A 15,782-nucleotide genomic window follows, 5' to 3' on the forward strand; every position below is an offset into this window, starting at 1 on the left:
TGCCTTGGCAAGGCCAGCTGCATAATCAAGGACCAGTCTCACCCCCGGTCACTCCCTCTTCTCCCCTCTCCCATCAGGCAAGAGGTACAGAAGTTTGAAAACGCACACCTCCAGATTCAGGGACAGTTTCTTTCCCAGCTGTTAACAGGCAACTGAATGATCCTACCACAACCAGAGAGCAGTCCTGAACTACTATTTTACTATCTTTGATCGGACTTTACTGGCTTTTTCTTGCACTCAACGTTATTCCCTTATCTTGTATGCGTACACTGGACGGCACTATTGTAATCGTGTAGACACAAAAAGCTGGAGTAACTTAGCGGGACAGGCAGCATCTCTGGAGAGAAGGAATGGTGACATTTCGGGTCGAGACCCTTCTTCAGACAATAGGGAGAGGTTGAACAGGCTCGGATTCTATTGCCTGGAGCGCAGGAGGATGAAGGGCGATCTTATAGAGGTGTACAAAATCATGAAAGGAATAGATCGGGTAGACGCACAGAGCCTCTTGCCCAGAGTAGGTAAATCAAGGACCGGAGGACATAGGTTTAAGATGAGAGCGGAAGAGAAGATTTAATAGGAACCTGAAGGGTAACTTTTTTCACGCAGAGGGTGGTGGGTGTACGGAATGAGCTGCCGGAGGAGGTAGTTGAGGCTGGGACTACCGCAACATTTCAGAACCATTTGGACAGGTAACATGGGGCGGCACAGTGGTGCAGCGGTAGAGTTGCTGCCTTACAGTGTTGGCAGCGCCGGAGACCCAGGTTCGATCCTGACCACGGGTGCTGTCTGTACGTTCTCCCCGTAACCTACGTGGGTTTTCCCTGAGATCTTCAGTTTCCTCTCACACTCCAAAGATGTACACGTTTGTAGGTTAATTGACTTGGTAAATGTAAAAATTATCCCTAGCGTGTGTGGGATGGTGTTAGTGTGCGGGGATCGCTGGTTGGCGCGGGCTCGGTGGGTGGAAGGGCCTGTTTCCGCGATGTGTATCTATAAACTAAGAATGTGTGTGTGTGAGAGAGAGGGAGAGTGAGTGTGTATGTGAGTGAGCGTGAGAGAGAGGGTGTATGTGTGTGAGTGAGTGTGTGTGAGAGTGTGTGTGTGAGAGTGTGTGTGAGAGTGTGTGTGAGAGTGTAGGTGTGTGAGAGTGTAGGTGTGTGAGTGAGTGTGTGTGAGCGAGTGTGTGTGAGTGAGTGTGTGTGAGTGAGAGTGTGTGTGTGAGAGAGGGTGTGTGTTTCAGTGAGTGTGAGAGGGAGAGTGAGTGTGTGTGTGTGAGAGAGAGTGAGTGAGACAGTGTGTGTGAGAGAGAGGGAGAGGGAGTGAGTGTGTGAGAGTGTGTGGGAATGTGTGTGTGTGTGAGAGGGGGAGAGCGAGTGAGTGTGAGAGTGTGTGTGTGTCTATGTGAGAGAGGGGGAGAGAGTGAGTGTGAGTGTGTGAGTGAGAGTGAGTGTGTATGTGACAGAGAGAGTGAGTGTGTGTGAGAGAAAGGGAGAGTGTGTGTGAGAGAATGTGTGTGAGAGGGTGAGTGAGAGGGTGAGTGTGTGTGTGTGTGAGAGGGTGAGGGTGTGTGTGTGAGAGAGAGGAGAGTGTGGGTGTGTGTGTGTGTGTGAGAGAGAGAGGGGGAGAGAGTGTGTGTGTGTGTGTGTGTGTGTGTGTGTGTGTGTGTGTGTGTGTGTGTGTGTGTGTGTGTGTGTGTGAGAAACATAGAAAATAGGTGCAGGAGTAGGCCATTCGGCCTTCGAGCCTGTACGCACCGCCATTCAATATGATCATGGCTGATCATCCAACTCAGTAGCCTGTACCTGCCTTCTCTCCATACCCCCTGATCCCTTTAGCCACAAGGGCCATCTAAATCCCTCTTAAATATAGCTAATGAACTGGCCTCAACTACCTTCTGTGGCAGAGAATTCCACAGATTCACCACTCTGTGTGAAAACAAACGTTCACATCTCGGTCCTAAAAGACTTCCCCCTTATCCTTAAGCTGTGACCCCTGGTTCTGAACTTCCCCAACATCGGGAAGAATCTTCCCGCATCTAGCCTCTCCAACCCCTTAAGAATTTTATATGTTTCAATAAGATCCCTCCTCAGTCTTCTAAATTCCAGCGAGTACAAGCCCAGTCTTTCTTCATATGAAAGTCCTGCCATTCCAGGGATGAATCTGGTGAACCTTCTCTGTACTCCCTCTAAGGCTAGAATGTCTTTCCTCAGATTAGGAGACCAAAACTGTACACAATACTCCAGGTGCGGTCTCACCAAGGCCCTGTACAACTGCAGCAGTACCTCCCTGCTCCTATACTCAAATCCTCTTGCTATGAATGCCAACATACCATTCGCTTTCTTCACTGCCTGCTGCACCGGCATGCTTGCTTTCAATGACTGATGCACCATGACACCCAGGTCAAGTTGCATCTCCCCTTTTCCTAATTGGCTACCATTCAGGTAATACTCTGCTTAGAGTTTAGAGAGAGGGAGAGTGTGTGTGTGTGAGAGAGAGAGAGAGAGAGAGAGAGAGAGAGAGAGAGAGAGAGAGAGAGAGAGAGAGAGAGAGAGAGGGAGAGTGTGTGTGTGAGAGAGAGAGAGAGAGAGAGAGAGGGAGAGTGTGTGTGTGTGTGAGAGAGAGAGAGAGAGAGCGAGAGAGAGAGAGAGAGAGAGAGAGAGAGAGAGAGAGAGGGGGAGAGGGAGAGTGTGTGTGTGAGGGAGAGAGGGAGAGAGGGAGAGTGTGTGTGTGTGTGTGTGTGTGTGTGTGTGTGTGTGTGTGTGTGTGTGTGTGTGTGTGTGTGTGTGTGTGTGTGTGTGTGTGTGTGTGTGTGTGTGTGTGTGTGTGTGTGTGTGTGTGTGTGTGTGTGTGTGTGTGTGTGTGTGTGTGTGTGTGTGTGTCATCTGTGATGGCCCAATAATCCATCTGTCGTTATAGAGTTGTGTCAGTGTGTGTGTACTCACATTCTACAGTGAGGGTCACATCCCTCTCTCTTGTCCCGTGTTCATTCTGTGCCACACACTGATAGACCCCAGCGTCCCGCAGTGCCAGCTGAGGGAACTCCATCCACAGCTCGTTGCTGGAACGTGTTGTGTTCAGCGTGACACCGAGATGTCGCCACGTCAGGTTAGATGCTGGTAAACTCTGGACGGAGCAGAGGATCGCTGCAGAGTTTCCTTCCTTCACACTGACCCAGGAACTGTTCATGTTGTTGGGGGAAGTGATGGAGAGATTCTGGGGGGCATCTGCAAAAAGATAAAATTGAGCAACCAGTTTTGCGGCACTTTCAATGATCCTTGGATTATGAAAGACTTCAGACTTGAGATACAGCGCGGAAACGGGCTCTTCGGCCCACCATGTCCACGCTGACCATCGCTCACCCGTTCACACACTAGTTCTTTGTTTAGTTTCGAGATACAGCGCGGAAACAGGCCCTTCAGCCCACCGAGTCCGCGCCGACCAGCGATCCCCGCATATCCTACACAATATCCTATCCACTATCCTACACAAACTAGGGACAATTTTTACATTTACCAAGCCAATTAACCTACAAACCTTCACGTCTTTCGAGTGTGGGAGGAAACCAAAGATCTCGGAGAAAACCCAAGCAGGTCGCAGGTCGCAGGTAGAACGTACAAACTCCGTACAGACAGCACCCGCAGTCGGGATCGAACCTGGGTCCCTGACGCTGCATTCGCTGTAAGTAGCAGCAACTCTACTGCTGTGCCACCGTGCCACCCACAAATTACTTGATGGGCCGTATGGTCTAATTCTGCTCCTATCATCTATGACCTTATGTACCAGCACTGCGAATAGATGATTGCTGTTCCTGCACAATAAACGATCTCCATACTTACATTGCACAGTCAGTGTGAGTTTCTGCTCGGATGAGACAGTTGGGTAACTGACTTTGCAGGTGAGGTCTTGCCCGTGATGTTTGGGCGCTGGGGTCAGGGACAGAACAGAAGTATATGTCAGCGTGTCATCCCGCTGAGTTTTGCTGTGTGAGGCCTACGATGGTATATCAGCAGGGGTGACCCAGGTTAAGTTGGGTGTCGTTCCATTACACGTGGTGTTGAAGGAGCAGGTCACGTTCGCAGGCTGACCTGCCACCATTTTAGCAGGGAATATCGTGGGTTTATCTGTGAAAGCTAACACAGAGAAACGGATACTTTTAGGTAAATATCATTAGATGCATCGGTTCACATCGAAATCCCAGTCTTGGGTTGCTAACTGTCCCATATTAGCCGGGGCATCCCGTATTTTGGGCTAAATTGGCTTTTCCCATACAAGACTGCCCTTGTCTCGTATTAGGCTCGAGGAACAGTGTAGGCCCGGACAGTGCAGGCCCGGAGAGTGCAGGCCTGGACAGTGCAGGCCCGGACAGTGTAGGCCCGGAGGCCCAGGCACCCTCTAATGGAGGTTGCTTAGCAACCCGCCTCCCGCCCCGGGCGGCCGCCATTGGTTGAGCGTGAGCACATGGCCGCTGGCTGAGTGAGGTCACGTGGGGCGCGGGGCGGTGACGTCTCCTTGTCTCGTATTTGGGAGTGCTATAGTTGGCACCCCTATCCCAGTCCCACAAGTAAATGGACATTCACAAGGGTGATCCATGAACAGGGAGGAACAATGGTCAGGGGAAGTTGAAAAGGACAGGGATCAGTAATGTCATGATGGCCTGTATCAGGTAGATGGGGGCAGGATTCTCCACTGAGGGCTGTAAGGAGACCAAACATAGACTGGCCGATCATTTCGCTGAACATCTTCCCTCAGTCCGCCTGAACCTACCTGATCTCCCGGTTGTTAAACACTATTTCCCCTTCTCATACTGACCTTTCTGTCCTGGGCCTCCTCCATTGTCAGAGTGAGGCCAAACGCAAATTGGAGGAACAGCACCTCATATTTCACTTGGGCAGCTCACAGCCCAGTGGTATGAACATTGACCTCTCTGACTTCAAGTAACCCTTGCATTCTCTCTCACTCCATCCCTCCCCCTTCCCAGTTCTTCGACGAGCCTATCTCCGACTACATTTTATCTCTGTTTGTTCTGTTTTTACCTTCTCCCAGCTAACAATGATCTGTTGTACATTTTCCTCAATCTCCATCCTTTGTCCTGTTTTCACCTCACACTTCCTTATCTATGTATCTCCCTCACCCCTGACTTCAGTTTGAAGGGTCTCGATCCGAAACGTCACCCATTCCTTCTATCCAGTGATGCTGCCTGTCCCACTGAGTTACTCCAGCATTTTGTGTTGATTTTTAAACCAGCATCTGCAGTTCCTTCCAACAATAAACAGCTAACAATGGCCTGTTCCCTTTATCACCGTTACTTTTTTTGCGCATCTTTCATCCATTTGTTCTATATCTCTCTACTTCACTGGCTATACCTCTCGTTTCCCTCTCCCCACTCTCAATCTGAAGGGTCTCGACCCAAAATGTCACCTATTCCTTTTCTCCAGATACTGCCTGACCCGCTGAATTACTCCAGCACTTTGTACCTGTCCACATTCTCCAGAGATGCTGCCTGACCCGCTGAGTTATTCCAGCACTTTGTACCTGTCCACATTCACCAGAGATGCTGACTGACCAGCTTAGTTACTCCAGCACCTTGTACCTGTCCACATTCTCCAGAGATGCTGACTGACCAGCTTAGTTACTCCAACACCTTGTACCTGTCCACATTCTCCAGTGATGCTGCCTGACCAGCTTAGTTACTCCAGCAGTTTGTACCTGTCCACATTCTCCAGAGATGCTGACTGACCAGCTTAGTTACACCAACACCTTGTACCTGTCCACATTCTCCAGTGATGCTGCCTGACCCTCTGAGTTACTCCACCTTTTTGTGTCTACCTTAGGATAAGACAGTCACTGATAAATCCAATGGTTAATAACGTTCCTAAGAGAAACGTGGGGAAATAAGGTCCTTGCTACTGTAGGGAATGCATATGGACAGGAAGGGTTCAGAGGGTGGGGGCCAAATATGGGCATTGGGACAAGCCCAGAATGCCAACATGGTTGGTATGGAGTAGATGGGCAGAAGGGCCTGTTTCCATGCTGTATATGACTTCGTCAAGGGTGGAGATGAGTTTACAAAGAAGCTAGAAAAACCTGCAAAGGCCAGAGGAATGCACATTTAGTATTAGTACTGGTTTTTATTGTTATGTGTACTAAGATACAGTGAAAAGCTATGTTTTGTGCTACGCAAGCAGATTAAACCATTCATGAGGAAAACAAGATGTGCAGAAGAGAAAATAAAGAGGGCACCGAATATAATGCCACAGCAACAGAGAAAGTGCAGATGAAAAAAGTGCAAGGGCTGCAATGAAGTAGATTGGAAGGTAGGTCTTTTGTCCCTGACTTATAAGAGGTGCAACCAAGTGTGTGATAACAGCAGGGAAGGAGCTTTTTCTGAATCTGGTGTGATGTGCTTTCAGCTTTTGTATCTGATGCCCGATGGGAGTAGGGAGAAGAGAGAATGACCGGGTTGTGAGTGGTACTTGTTTATATTGGCTGCTTTACCGAGGCAACGAGACGTGTAGATAAAATCACTGTTAGCAATGTACACCGATCAGCCAAAACATTATGACCACTGACAGGTGAAGTGAATAACATTGATTATCTTGTTAGAATGGCACCTGTCAAGGGGTGGGATTATATTAGGCAGCAAGTGAACAGTCAGTTCTTGAAGTTGACGTGTTAGATGCAGGAGAAATGGGCAGGAGTAAAGACCCGAGTGACTTTGACAAGGGCCAAATTGTTATGGCCAGACGACTGGGTCAGAGCATCTGCGAAACAGCCAGGCTTGTGGGGTGCTCCCGGTCAGCAGTGGTGAGTACCGACCTACAGTGGTCCGAGGAAGGATAAACCACAAACCGGCAACAGGGTGTTGGGCGCCCAAGGCTCATCGATGCGCGAGGGCAGTGATGGCATCCTGATGCACTGTGGGAAGACGACAAGCCGGTGAAGGGAGTGTGATGCTCTGGGCAATGTTCTGCTGGGAAACCCTGGGTCCAGCCATTCATGGTGGACGTCATTTTGACTCATGTCACCTACCTACACATCATTGCAGACCAGGTACACCGCTTCATGGCAATGGTATTCCCTGATGGCAGTGGCCTCTTTCAGCAGGATAATGCGCCCAGCAAAACTGCACACATTGTTGGGGAATGGTTTGAGGAACATGATGAAGTGTTCACGGTGTTGGCCTGGCCTCCAAATTCTCCAGATCTCAATCCAATTGAGCATCTGAGGGATGTGCCGGATCGACAAGTCTGATCCACGGCAGCTCCACCTCGCATCTTACAGGACTTGAAGGATCTGCTGCTAATGTTTTGGTGCCAGATACCACAGGACACCTTCAGGGGGCTTGTACAGTCCATGCCTCGGCGGGTCGGCGCTGTTTTGGCGGCACACGGAGGACCAACAGCATATTAGGCAGGTGGTCATAATGTTTTGGCTCATCAGTGTATATGGGCAATGCAAACCTAATAATAGCGCAAAAACTGGAGGTATCGTAATCGTCAGAAATGAGCCGAGGCTCCTGATGCTGGTGTGTGTGTGTGTGTGTGTGTGTGTGTGTGTGTGTGTGTGTGTGTGTGTGTGTGTGTGAACAGGGAACGTGTACAGTTCATGTTATTCCCCACTCACTGCTGAGCATCTGATGTTGAGTGATTATACAACGCACTTACCAATAGCATTGAGCCGTGTTACAGGGTGGTAGTTGAAAAGCCACCCAGTGAATTCAACTCTGAAAAAGTAGGGACCATCGTCATCCTTCACGACATTGTCTATAACCAGGGAACAGTCCTTGTCGCTCAGATCTCCAGACAGCCAGGTCCGATGGCGAAACTTTGATGATTCTAGACTGTGATCCCCGGAGTGGAAGGCTACAGAATTGTCTTTGTTTTGCTGCTCACTGTTATACCAGATTCCAGTCCGTGGTTTATTGTTCTGATCTGATGGGTAAGTGTAGTGACACGGAATCCGTGCACACAAACCATTCTGCGCTGTCACATCTCCTGGATTGTCCACAGGCCCCTGTCCCGACACCTCCGCTGAGGAGAGAAGGAACAATCTTTAGTACCGTGCAGGAAGGAACTGCAGATCCTGTTTTAAACTGAAGATAGACACAAAGTGCAGGAGTAACTCAGTGGGACAGGCAGCCTCTCTAGAGAAGGAATGGGTGACGTTTTGGGTCGAGACCCTTCTTCAGACTGGAGTCAGAGGAGAGGGAAATGGGAGACATTGACGGTGATGTGGAGAGATATGGAACAAATAAATGAAATTTTTGCAAAAAAGGAACGATGATAAAGGAAACAGACCATTATTAGCACGGCACTCCCTCACTGCCCCTCCTACAGCACGGCGCTCCCTCACTGCCCCTCCTACAGCACGGCGCTCCCTCACTGCCTCTCCCACAGCCCGTCACTCCCTCCTCACTGCCCCTCCCACAGCACGGCGCTCCCTCCTCACTGCCCCTCCCACAGCACGGCACTCCCTCCTCACGCCCCTCCCACAGCACGGCGCTCCCTCACTGCCCCTCCCACAGCACGGCGCTCCTCCTCACTGCCCCTCCCACAGCACGGCGCTCCCTCCTCACTGCCCCTCCCACAGCACGGCACTCCCTCCTCACCGCCCCTCCCACAGCACGGCACTCCCTCCTCACCACCCCTCCCACAGCACGGCGCTCCCTCCTCACTGCCCCTCCCACCGCACCACGCTCCTTCCACACCGCCCCTCCCACAGCACGCCGCTCCCTCCTCACCACCCCTCCCACAGTGATGAAGAATGGGTGACGTTTCGGGTCGAAACCCTTCTACAGTCTGAAGAAAGGTCTCGACCCGAAACATCACCCATTCCTTCTCTCCAGAGATGCTGCCTGTCCCACTGAGTTACTCCAGCATTCTGTGTCTACCTTCGATTTAAACCAGCATCTGCAGTTCTTTCCTACTGAACATTCATACCACTGGGTTGTAAGCTGCCCAAGCGAAATATGAAATGCTGTTCCTCCAATTTGTGCTGGGCCTCACTCTGACAGTGGAGGAGGCCCAGAGCAGAAAGGTCAGTGTGGGAATAGGAGGGGGAGTTAGTGTTTGGCAACCGGGAGATCGGGTAGGTCCAAGCGGACTGAGCGAAGGTGTTCAGCGAAACGATCGTAGCGGTCCCAGCACCGAACCTTGCGGAACTCCGCTAGTCACCGACCAGTAAAAGCCCCCTCGCCAGAAAACACCTGAGTTGCTGCTGATGGTACCTTGGAGAAGGGTCAGGAGGAAGAACGATCTCCCGATCATCGTCCGATCCCAGATACCCCGTCAGTGTCCCGATCTCCCGGTCTGGAAGAGAAAGTAATTGCAGTAAAACTCCAGTGACCAATCTATCTATCTATCTATATACTAAAACTCTCGTTTGTTTGTTTGTTTGTTCCTGAACTACAGCCAAAACGGTACACGATAGCGCAACAATTTTAGGCCCACCTTACTCACCATTGTCCCTTTTTGTGCAAATGGAAGAAGTTTCAGTGAAATCGGTGCTATATTTTAAAAGCTATTCACATTTTAAAGTTTAAATCTATATCCGAGGGAGGGAAGGGGGGAGGAGGGAGGGAAGGGGGGTTGAGGGGGATGGAGGTTGAGGGGGAGGAGAAGGGGGAAGAGGAAGGGGGAAGAGGAAGGGGGAGGGGGTGGAGGGAGTGGGAGGGGAGTGTCGGAGGGGCCAGGGGTGGGGGGAGGGGGGGTTAGGGGAGCGGTGTGGAGGGGAGGGTGGGGGGGGGAAAGAGAGGGTGCTGCACCAATGCAGGAGAGGTTTGGGCCCAACTGGTCCACTTGCTCTAGTGTATTACTAAAACTCTCATCTTGTTTGTTTGTTTGTCCGTACGTACCCGAAATACAGCCAAAACGGTACACGATAGCGCAACAATTTTAGGCCCAACTTACTCACCATTGGCCTGCAGTTCAAATGGTTGCTATATTTTAAAAGTTATCCACCTTTTAAACTTTAAAAGATCATTTTTTAAACTTTCAGAAATTTGATTGGCTCCACCACCTCCCCCCACGTGGGGTCCGGCACATCCTGATTGGCTACCTCCATGTTTGACGTCACAATGGGAACCCAACGGGTCCGTGCCTGCGCAGTTGGGGCCCGTTGATCTAATACTTACGTAAGATGGCCGCCGGATCCTTGCGTGCGCAGTTGGGGGAGGGTTGCCGCTCGGAGGAGGGGGGGGGCGGGACCAGTCCGAGTCACGGGAGTGGCGGCCAATGGGGGGGGGGGGGGGGGGAAAAGTAGTGATCTCAGCTCTCCATGCCGGGCGATCTGACCCTGGGTCGGGGCTGGTCCAACCTTCTGCGGCTTGGAGCTTCCCGACATCGGTCTCTACCCGAGACTATGAGCTCCTCGATGTTGAAGTCTGCAGGCCGTGGTTAGAGCGTCGATCCCAGGCAAAGGATCACAGGCTCTGATGGAAAGTCCTCGGCCCCATGGTGGGGCTCAAAGTCAGTCCCGAGCAAGGCCTCCAGCTCCATGATGTTAGGCCACAGAGCGACCAGAGATACCATCTGGAAAACAATTGCATCTCCGGCATTTGAGCCCCGTATCTGAGGAAGGATGTGCTGGCTCTGGAGAGGATCCAGAGGAGGTTTACAAGAACGATCCCAGGAATGAGTGGGTTTGCATATGATGAGCGTTTGTCGGCACTGGGCCTGTGCTCGCTGGAGTTTAGAAGAATGAGGGGAACATCATTGAAACTTACTGAATAGTGAAAGGCTTGGAGAGAGTGGATGGGACAGGATATTTCGAATAGTGGGAGAGGTCACAGACTCAGAATTAAAGGACGTTCTTTTATGAAGGACATGAGGAGGAATTTCTTTAGTCAGAGGGTGGCGAATCTGTGGAATTCTTTGCCACAGAAGGATGTGGAGGCCAAGTCAAGGTTTCAAGGTCAGTTTATTGTCACATGTACCAATTGAGGTACAATGAAATTTAAATTACCATACAGCCATACTAAAAAATTAGTACGGGTGTCAGGGGTTATGGGGAGAAGGCAGGAGAATGGGGTTAGGAGTGACAGATCAGCCATGATTTACAAACATCGAAAATAGGTGCAGGAGTAGGCCATTCGGCCCTTCGAGCCTGCACCGCCATTCAATATGATCATGGCTGATCATCCAGCTCAGTAACCTGTACCTGCCTTCTCTCCATACCCCCTGATCCCTTTAGCCATAAGGACCACATCTAACTCCCTCTTAAATATAGCCAATGAACTGGCCTCAACTACCTTCTGTGGCAGAGAATTCCACAGACTCACCACTCTCTGTGTGAAGAAATGTTTTCTCATCTCGGTCCTAAAAGACTTCCCCCTTATCCTTAAGCTGTGACCCCTGGTTTTGGACTTCCCCAACATCGGGAACAATCTTCCCGCATCTAGCCTCTCCAACCCCTTAAGAATTTTATATGTTTCAATAAGATCGCCCTTCAGTCTTCTAAATTCCAGCGAGTATAAGCCTAGTCTATCCAGTCTTTCTTCATATGAAAGTCCTGCCATTCCAGGGATCAATCTGGTGAACCTTCTCTGTACTCCCTCTAAGGCTAGAATGTCTTTCCTCAGATTAGGAGACCAAAACTGTACACAATACTCCAGGTGCGGTCTCACCAAGGCCCTGTACAACTGCAGCAGAACCTCCCTGCTCCTATACTCAAATCCTCTTGCTATGAATGCCAACATACCATTCGCTTTCTTCACTGCCTGCTGCACCTGCACGCTTGCTTTCGATGACTGGTGCACCATGACACCCAGGTCACGTTGCATCTCCCCTTTTCCTAATTGGACACCATTCAGGTAATACTCTGCTTTCCTGTTCTTGCCGCCAAAGTGGATAACCTCACATTTATCCACATTATATTGCATCTGCCATGCATTTGCCCACTCTCCTAATCTATCCAAGTCACTCTGCAGCCTCCTAGCATCCTCCTCGCAGCTAACACTTCCACCCAACTTCGTGTCATCCGCAAACGTAGAGATATTGCATTCAATTCCCTCGTCCAATCATTAATATATATATTGTAAATAACTGGGGTCCCAGCACTGAGCCTTGCGGTACCCCACTAGTCACTGCCTGCCATTCCGAAAAGGACCTGTTTATTCCTACTCTTTGCTTCCTGTCCGCCAACCAATTCTCTATCCACCTCAACACTGAACCCCCAATACCATGTGCTTTAAGTTTGTAACCCAATCTCTTATGTGGGACCTTGTCGAAGGCCTTCTGAAAGTCCAGGTATAACACATCGACTGGTTCTCCCTTATCCACTCTACTAGTTACATCTTCTTCCTCAGCACCCCTGCCAATTTGGTTCACCCAATCTATATGTAGATTGAAGTCACCCATTATAACTGCTGCACCTTTAGTGCACGCATTTCTAATTTCCTGTTTGATGCCATCCCCAACCTCACTACTGCTGTTAGGTGGCCTGTACACAACTCCCACTATCGTTTTCTGCCCCTTAGTGTTTCGCAACTCTAACCGTATCGATTCCACATCCTCCAAGCTAATGTCCTTCCTTTCCACTGCTTTAATCTCCTCTCTAACCAGCAACGCTACCCCACCTCCTTTTCCTTTCTGTCTATCCCGCCTGAATATAGAATATCCCTGGATGTTGAGCTCCCAGCCTTGGTCACCCTGGAGCCATGTCTCCGTAATCCCAACTATATCATAATAATTAATAACTATCTCCACATTTAATTAATCCGCCTTATTACGTATACTCCTTGCATTGAGACACAAAGCCTTCAGGCTTGTTTTTACAACTCTCTTACCCCTTATACAATTATGTTGAAAAGTGGCCCTTTTTGATTTTTGCCCTGGATTTGTCTGCCTGCCACTTTTACTTTTCACCTTGCTACCTATTGCTTCTACCCTCATTTTACACCCCTCTGTCTCTCTGCTCCTGCTCCCATCCCCCTGCCACATTAGTTTAAATCCTCCCCGACAGCACTGGCAAACACTCCCCCTAGGACATTGGTTCCATTCCAGTTCAAGTGCAGACCGTCCTGTTTGTACTGGTCCCACCTCTCCCAGAACTGGTTCCAATGTCCTAAAAATTTGAATCCCTCCCCCTTGCACCATTTTTCAAGCCACATATTCATCTGAAATATCCGCCTATTCCTACTCTGACTAGCACGTGGCACTGGTAGTAATCCAGAGATTATTACCTTTGAGGTCCTACTTTAAAGTTTATCTCCTAGCTCTCTAAATTCACCTTGTAGGACCTCATCCCGTTTTTTACCTATATCGTTGGTGCCAATGTGCACCACGACAACTGGCTGCTCACCCTCCCCCTCCAGAATGTCCTGCAGCCGCTCAGAGATATCCCTGACCCTTGCACCAGGGAGGCAACATACCATCCTGGAGTCTCGTTTGCGGCCGCAGAAACGCCTACCTATTCCCCTTACAATTGAATCCCCTATCACTATAGCCCTTCCACTCTTTTTCCTCCCCTCTTTTGCCGCAGAGCCACCCACGGTGCCATGAACTTGGCTGCTGCTGCCTTCCCCTGATGAGTCATCTCCCCCAACAGTATCCAAAATGGCATATCCGTTTAGGAGGGAGATGACCGCAGGGGACTCCTGCACTACCTGCCTACTGCTACGCTGGCTAGTGGCCACCCGTTTCCTTTCTGTCCGCTTATCTTTTCCCTGTGGTGTGGCCAACTCACTGTTCGTGCCATCCACGACCTTCTCAGCATCGTGGATGCTCCAGAATGAGTCCAACCGCAGCTCCAACCGTTCAATGCGATCTACCAGGAGCTGCAGCTGGACATACTTCCTGCACACGTAGTCATCAGGGACACCAACAATATCCCTGATCTCCCACATGTTGCAGGATGAGCAATCCACGGGGCCGATCTCACCTGACATGTCTTACCCCCAAATTAAATCAAATCCCTCTTAATCCTTTAAACTGTACCTTTACTAAAAAGCACTGAACCCTTAACTCACTGAACCCTTAACTCACTGAACCCTTAACTCACTGAACCCTTAACTCACTGAACCCTTAACTCACTGAACCCTTAACTCACTGAACCCTTAACTCACTGAACCCTTAACTCACTGAACCCTTAACTCACTGAACCCTTAACTCACTGAACCCTTAACTCACTGAACCCTTAACTCACTCAACCCTTAAATCACTCAACCCTTAACTCACTGAACCCTTAAATCACTGAACCCCTAACTTACTGAACCCTTAACTCACTGAACCCTTAACTCACTGAACCCTTAACTCACTGAACCCTTAACTCACTGAACCCTTAACTCACTGAACCCTTAACTCACTGAACCCTTAACTCACTCAACCCTTAACTCACTGAACCCTTAACTCACTCAACCCTTAACTCACTGAACCCTTAACTGACTGAACCCTTAACTCACTCAACCCTTAACTCACTCAACCCTTAAATCACTCAACCCTTAACTCACCGAACCCTTAACTCACCGAACCCTTAACTCACCGAACCCTTAACTCACCGAACCCTTAACTCACCGAACCCTTAACTCACCGAACCCTTAACTCACCGAACCCTTAACTCACTGAACCCTTAACTCACGGAACCCTTAACTCACGGAACCCTTAACTCACGGAACCCTTAACTCACCGAACCCTTAACTCACCGAACCCTTAACTCACCGAACCCTTAACTCACCGAACCCTTAACTCACCGAACCCTTAACTCACCGAACCCTTAACTCACCGAACCCTTAACTCACCGAACCCTTAACTCACTGAACCCTTAACTAAAAGTACGAACAAAAAGCAGAAATACAACCCCGGGGTTACGCCCAATCAGCTGCTTCCTCTAGTCCGCTTCCACCAATCAGCGGCTTCCTCCAGACCACTTCTTTTGAAGTGTGTGGGAACGTTTTTATCTCCAACCGTCTCCAACCGCTCCTGGGCCTCTGTGTGAACAAGCCCCACACTGGGTTTTTAAACCTACCGCCCGGACGCTGCTCCAACCGCTCCTTGGCCTCTGTGTGAACAAGCCCCACACTGGGTTTTTAAACCTACCGCCCGGACGCTGCTCCAACCGTCTCCAACCGCTCCTGGGCCTCTGTGTGAACAAAGCCCCGCGCTGGGTTTTTAAACCTACCGCCCGGACGCTGCTCCAACCGTCTCCAACCGCTCCTGGGCGGTTACAAGAACGATCCCAGGAATTTAATGGGCCGAATGGCCTAATTATGTTCCTATCACTTATGACCATATGAGCAATCTAGTTGCCTTCCGTTGGCTTTTTAAAGCTTCCCAATGGTTAGACTTCCTGCTAATCTTTGCCAAGTAACATGATGACGCACAGTGGCGCATCAGTAGAGTTGGTGCCTCACAACGCCAGAGACCCGACTTCGATCCCGACTACAGGTGCTGTCCGTACGGAGTTTGTACGTTCTCCCTGTGAGCTGCGTGGGTTTTCTCCGGGATCTCCGGTTTCATGCCACGCTCCCAAGACGTACGGGTAATTTGTCCCAAGTGTGTGTAGGAAAGCGTTGGTCACTGGTTGGCACGGACTCTGTGGGCCGAAGGGCCTGTTTCCACGCTGTATCTCTAAACTAGAAAACTAAACTCAACTGACATCAACGGCTACTGGTCTGCCATGTGGGTACGTTCCACAAGGTGCCTGGTACATGCATTAGGGAAGGTGTCTGAGGAACAGCGTGGGGCTCTAAGTTGATCATTACTAATGTGGAGGTAAGAGGCTATTCATACAGAGGTTGATGAGGGGTCGTGTGGGTTTGTGGAACAAGCTGCCGGAGGAAGTAGTTG

At 50.0% G+C, this 15,782-nt stretch overlaps 1 protein-coding gene and 1 pseudogene across 1 annotated transcript in view; one reads left to right on the forward strand and one right to left on the reverse strand.

Annotated features, from left to right (window-relative positions):
* Positions 1–9,266, reverse strand: part of LOC144612110 (sialic acid-binding Ig-like lectin 13) — a 19,040-nt pseudogene extending 9,774 nt beyond the window's left edge.
* Positions 1–15,782, forward strand: part of LOC144612204 (myelin-associated glycoprotein-like) — a 760,913-nt gene that overhangs the window by 519,583 nt on the left and 225,548 nt on the right.

Source organism: Rhinoraja longicauda, chromosome 43 (assembly GCF_053455715.1).
Source record: "Rhinoraja longicauda isolate Sanriku21f chromosome 43, sRhiLon1.1, whole genome shotgun sequence".
In the NCBI taxonomy this organism is placed as follows: Eukaryota; Metazoa; Chordata; class Chondrichthyes; order Rajiformes; family Arhynchobatidae; genus Rhinoraja; species Rhinoraja longicauda.